This window comes from Coccinella septempunctata, chromosome 6, assembly GCF_907165205.1.
Source record: "Coccinella septempunctata chromosome 6, icCocSept1.1, whole genome shotgun sequence".
NCBI classification, from domain to species: Eukaryota; Metazoa; Arthropoda; class Insecta; order Coleoptera; family Coccinellidae; genus Coccinella; species Coccinella septempunctata.
Window position 1 is genome coordinate 27,648,672 of NC_058194.1, and position 6,513 is coordinate 27,655,184.

The 6,513-nt window shown below is 40.2% G+C and overlaps 1 non-coding gene across 1 annotated transcript; it reads left to right on the forward strand.

The window, feature by feature from the left end:
- The first annotated feature begins 452 nt into the window (after nt 1-452).
- Nucleotides 453-534, forward strand: Trnas-uga. Its single transcript has one exon. It is a non-coding gene; the product is annotated as a tRNA-Ser (tRNA).
- The last annotated feature ends 5,979 nt before the right edge of the window (nt 535-6,513 follow it).

The following is a 6,513-nucleotide window of genomic DNA, read 5'->3' on the forward strand; positions in this document are numbered from 1 at the left end:
TGTACACCTGACGATTTTTTTTACATCTTTGAGACCCTGCAGTCGCTTTCCGCACCGCTGAAAGTGCATACATCATAGAACTTTTTTTCATTGTACCATCTAATCTTCAAAATCCTGATTTAGCATCGTCGGCTCCCCAACTATTACGCTCCATTCAAAGTACGTGTAGAGATAGGCTTGTAGGCGGGTTTTATTTTTTTCTAATTCTGTTTTGTTCTTAGATGAAGCCTCGGCTGAAGCCAACATCCCTTCACCGATAGCACTCCGTATTTTTAATTGGGAACCTCAGTTTCAACCCCTTCTCTTACAGAGTTATACCACTTGTGGGAGTACGAATTTCTGGCTGGCGTGCAAACCCGCTAGAGAGTAATTTTGTATGATCACTGTCGGACGATAATCGTTGAACGATAACGTAAAGTTATCACACATCGTTGCGCGTGTTCCGAATGTAAGCTGCGGTGTCCGAGTGGTTAAGGAGATGGACTTGAAATCCATTGGGTTCTACCCGCACAGGTTCGAATCCTGTCCGCAGCGAAACATTTTTACAACTCTCCTCAGACAGAACAGGTACATCCATCCTTATATATATATATATACGCTCCCGGATCCAATCTACCCTACCCAGATTAACGAAACCATCGAATGAGTGTTCGCCTTCTGTGACGCGAATTTTCATTCGGCTTTTCACAGTCCAGCCCGCACCTTTTATTAGTATCACGCCATGCCGCGGCAGCGGTTGAACGAACAAAGAAAAATTCTCATTTGGCGCGAGAGTGAACGCCCTTGTGCTACGTTTTCGCCGATGACAACTGGAAAATAAAGGAAAAGTTTCCGTGGCTGACGGTCCGACAATGGAGGGATAATAACAGGAGCAACAATGGGGTGCAATATTGCGTCCTCAAACCCAATTGTGCGATATTTAAGCAACGAGATAAAAAGATATAGTATGGGACTTTTCCAATTGAAATAAATACCGTCTTTTCGCGTCATTGCTGATTCCTCCTTTGTCGGGGGGTTTATTGGAACTATAGGAAGTGGCAGGAACGATTCTGTTGTTCTTCGAAAAGAATTTCGTCACTTGTTTAATTGAAATGTACCTACAGCATCAGCTTGCTGAGCTAAAAGGAAGATATGGTTGAATGTACTGTCGTTGTAAGTGCTAATGTTTTCATTCACCAATCAAACTTGCGCAGTATTTCAATTACTTTTTACTATTATTTCAATTTGATGTCCAAAGATGTCTCTATTCAACCCATACGAACAAGGGTAAGTTGACGCTTATCCAGTGAGTGAAATAATTTTTTTTTCGTCGAACTGAACAAAAATTCAAATTTTCGTCCGCAGAAACTTTTCTTCCGCAAGAACTTTTCGTCCAGCTGTCACTAAGATACCAATATTAGATCTCAGGGTGATTGAATCCATTTTGTGAATACAGGATTTGATAAAAACATGAATGCAGGTGACAATAACTGTCATTTGCTGCTGTCGAAATATTTCTTAACTAAATCGACTAGATTTTATACACTCAGAGGAGTTCATTGAAGTATTTACGCCAATTGCTGGCAAACCAACTCAACTAACTGGTGAAAATATCACCAGCACTTCCTGTTACTTATTCATCAGATTGAAAAAGTTTTGGTATAAAAGTTGAAGGTAATTTGGAGTACCTTCTCTAAAAGTTCCCTCCGGTGGACTTGACCTTGCTACTTGCTGGCAAACTAACTCGACTAACTAGTAAAATATCACCAGCACTTCCTGTTACTCATTCATCAGATTGACAAAGTTTTCGTATAACAGTTGAAGGTAATTTGGAGTACCTTCTCTAAAACTTCCCTCCGGTGGACTTGACCTTGCTACTTGCTGGCAAACTAACTCGACTAACTAGTAAAATATCACCAGCACTTCCTGTTACTTATTCATCAGATTGACAAAGTTTTCGTAAAACAGTTGAAGGTAATTTGGAGTACCTTCTCTAAAACTTCCCTCCAGTGGACTTGACCTTGTTACTTGCTGGCAAACTAACTCGACTAACTGGTAAAATATCACCAGCACTTCCTGTTACTTACTCATCAGATTGACAAAGTTTTCGTATAAAAGTTGAGGGTAATTTGAAGTACCTTCTCTAAAACTTCCCTCCGGTGGACTTGACCTTGCTACTTGCTGGCAAACTAACTCGACTAACTAGTAAAATATCACCAGCACTTCCTGTTACTTATTCATCAGATTGACAAAGTTTTCGTATAACAGTTGAAGGTAATTTGGAGTACCTTCTCTAAAACTTCCCTCCGGTGGACTTGACCTTGCTACTTGCTGGCAAACTAACTCGACTAACTGGTAAAATATCACCAGCACTTCCTGTTACTTATTCATCAGATTGACAAAGTTTTCGTATAAAAGTTGAAGGTAATTTGGAGTACCTTCTCTAAAACTTCCCTCCAGTGGACTTGACCTTGTTACTTGCTGGCAAACTAACTCGACTAACTGGTAAAATATCACCAGCACTTCCTGTTACTTATTCATCAGATTGACAAGATTTTCGTATAAAAGTGAAAGTAATTTAAAGTTCCTCCTATAAAAACTTACTTCTGGGGGCTTGACCCTTGCTACTTTCTACGTCAGCACCCTTCCAAGGTTGCTTCTTCTTTGCTATATCTTCTTGGTTCAAATCGAAAGAAGCATGGTTCAAAAAGTTCTTCGAAGTGTCAAAAAATTTTTTATCATAGAACACAAAAAACAAGCAAAATTAGTCACAGAAATCATTCAGATGAAAATACTTCCAGTTTTCCTTTCAAAACTCCTCAGATGCGATGAGATCGAACTCTCCTAATGAAAATAGACTTCATCCAGAGAACACAATGATATTTTCTCCACCTTCTAGGGACTCCTTATTGGAACTATTACTCAACCACAGCTTATTGATGCGATCATTTAGCAGCATTCCGGAAAAAGAACCATATCAAAAGCAGCGATAGGGAGAATCAGACCAGCAGTCACCGCCCGCCATCATAACGGGTTATATATAACTCCCTTTTCTCTTTCGGCTTACGTCATTTGCTTTTAACAACTCTGAAACTAATGGATGGCACCATTTCTTCTCTACCTTGTTCGCGGTATGGCATTGTAAGGTGAGCTGAAAGCGCCCCACCTAAGCCCATTATTCTTTTCCGAAATCGATTCCGTAGGCAATAAAAAGACGGTCGGACGAAATGCATTTTTACGTTGAATACTTTTTCAGTAACTGGAACGGTCTGGGAAACCTTTGTGCGGGGGCACTTTTCGGTTTGACAATAGTTTCCTGCCTAACTTCGTGATTCAATATCAAAAGGGAGCTTATACGAGGGAGGGGGTGAAATGGCTCGAGTATCTTGAATGAGGAGGTGCGTTGTCAGCAGTTATGACTGCGTGGAAAAACTCGTGTAAGGCCGAGGTATTTGCTCATTTGTTTCAGACGAGGATTTATCGAAAAATTCTTAGCCTACTATAGAATCGACCAAAATTTCAATGTCAAAATATTTTATTACTCAACATATTCTCCTCTTAATTGGATACATTTTTTACAGAGGACCTGCAACGTCTTTAGACCTTTTGAAAAGAATTTGTCTTGCTCTGCAAACCAGACCTAAACAACATCTATTACCTCCTTAGTGGAAGAAAATTCACAACCTTTTAAACTTTTTTTCAGTTGGATGATGATAGTCGGATGGGGCCAAATCTGGTGAATAAGGAGGTTGTTCTAGTAATTCAAACCCTAAATCACGAATTTTTTGCATGGCAACATGAGATTTGTTTTCAAGGGCGTTGTCCTGCAAAAACAAAACAACTTTGGATATAGCTTTCTGCGTCTTTTCTCTTTAATTTTTTTCCCGTAGAGTGGTCAATAATGTCGAATAGTAATCTCTGGTTATTGTTCAACCCTTATCCAAAAAATCAATCATGATTACTTCATGGCAATCCCAAAAAACTGAAGCAAGAACTTTTCCAGCATATTTTTGGACACGAAACTTCCTAGGTCTTGCAGAATCAGAGTGCAGCCATTCCATCGATTGTTGCTTTGTTCCTGGAGCGTAGAAATGTACCCAAGTCTCATCCATAGTAACAATTCTGTTTAAGAAGTCTACATCGTTTTCAAATCGAACACAGATCGAACGCGATGCTTCTACCCTTGCACGCTTTTGGTCAACATTCAAACATTTGGGGATCCCTTTTGCAGCAATTTTTCTCATGTCCAAATTGACGTGAAGTATATGATGGATGCGTTCATATGAAATATTCAGTGCTTAACTCTCAACCCTTTCCAGCCCAATGATGCCATATGGCATCTTTGGGTTAACAGTGTCCATTTCATTAAAACATAAAGCTATTCCACAATGAGCTCTGTATCATTTGGATCTATCGTTCATTGGTAGATGACATTACCAAAATTTAAGTCAGTTACAGAAGTTTGATAAGAAGTAATTTCATTTATGTTTAGTCGGTTCGCCATAAGCTACGTGCATAAGTGATAATTTTTACTTTTTTTACTATTATTATCACCCAAAATTCGGGCATATCTTTGTGAACGGTAAGTATATTTAGTAGTTTCTGCATATTCTGTTGAATTTTTCAGTTTTGTTCCATGAAATCAACCCCCTGATGGCCAAAACTTGTGTCAATATTTTATTCAAGAGTTGAAAAAAAAATTTTTTTTCCTCACCGATGTGTTTAGTTTACTTTTTGTACATAGCTATTGTTGAGAAATATTTTTTTCAATGGGCGGATAATAATTCGGGCTGGAAAGGGTTAACCCATTTAATAACAGGTACTTGATGATGGCTCAATACTCCAATTTTTCGATTTTCACTATTTCGGTGGACATCTTCTTTCTTTTGATTCATTGCGTTACTCTGGTTTACTTTTTTTACCTCAAACTTCACACTGACACTTCTAATGACTTATTGTTCGTTGCTAATATAATATTTTATGCGTGGAACTGGTCTAGGCTAACTAGATATCAATAAATTCTCGTATGTTCCATTATCCAATCGAGCACATGGAAGGGACGTGTCTTGAAGTATCATGGGACTGATGATTTTTTACGTCTCCCGGCAGCTAAACGCGAAACATTAAGCAGCCAAGCGGCTCGATACCCTCTCCAACCCCCCCTGCGTCAATATAAATCCCTTCACTCTAACAATTACTTTTTACGACGACCGCGATATCAGCACCTTCCGGCAGAGTTCTCCAGAGCAGAGGTATGGAAGAAGCGGAGGCTGTAGGTAACAGATGACAACCTAAACCGCCGATATTTACGATCCCCCGTGCGCCGGGGGTTGGGGTTGAGGGGCGGCGATCTCCCGACGCCGCAACACATAGCATTCCGCGATCCGGCGGCACACCTGCAAAAATACGCTAGTTTCCGCCGTTATATAGGTAGATAATGTATCATAACTCATCTGGAAATTGCTTTCGCTTCCATTTCAGCCGGCAATAAACCTACTCGAGCACATTTGTGTGTTTTTGCCGCCTATCGTAAACCACGACGCGGACCCTTCAGCATTCGGATCAGCGTCTTTGTTCCTGATCGATGATGTCCTAATATGTGGGGGGAATTGTTTTTATGGAGTGTCTGCGAGGGCTGACACTGTGGGTTCGGTGACGCAGGTAGGAGGTGTGATAGTTCTCGGGTTTTCGATGAATCGTCAGATAAATATGAGTAAAATGCGAAGAATTCGAAGAATAGACTAGATTGAAAGTAGATCTACCTACTCATATAGAGATTAGTTCGAAAACCAGGCTGCACAAAAGCATTCGAACTTTCATCTAGCTCAATCAGCAAAAAACGAATCAGAAGGCTTTAGCTCTCAGATATGTTGCCTCAAAAAATTTGTTCCTGCCAAAAAATTCATCTCACGTGCATGGAACGATAAACAACCGACCGAAAGCCCATACCTCGTCTATTAACAGTCTATAAATATGCCCGCTTCCTCCTTTCTTCAATACTCCACCGTTTTAATTAGTAAAGCGTCTGTATATCCAAGCTATCACGCTGACGCTACCAAAATTCACACCCGGTTTGATCACCGCGTAATTTATCGGCAGTCGAAAATAAATTCATGTCACTCAGGTGGGGCATTTGGTTTGTTTAAATAGCGCTCAGGCCGAATATCGAGGCTTTTAAAGCTGCCGTGAACATAAACAGAGGCGAGATGATTTATCATCGCGATTAAAGCGAAGGTGTGGATGTTGCTCGAAAGAGTAGTAGCTAGTTCTTGGGGTCCTATTCTTTGCTCACCTTCCTTTTACTGTGGAAACTGTATTTTTTGGCTTACCAATATACAGACCTCAAGACTGCTGTCACTTGTCACTCGTGAATGTTAGTGAATTTGATCTTTAGTTCCACGAGTTTCCCATCATAAATTTATCTTTCGGAGTTTGTTGTTACAATAGGTAATATGGAAGGAAGCGATGGGCAGGGGACATCAAAGAGGTACTCAGACATAAATTAGTATCAGACTTGGAGTATTTGGTTCTCCG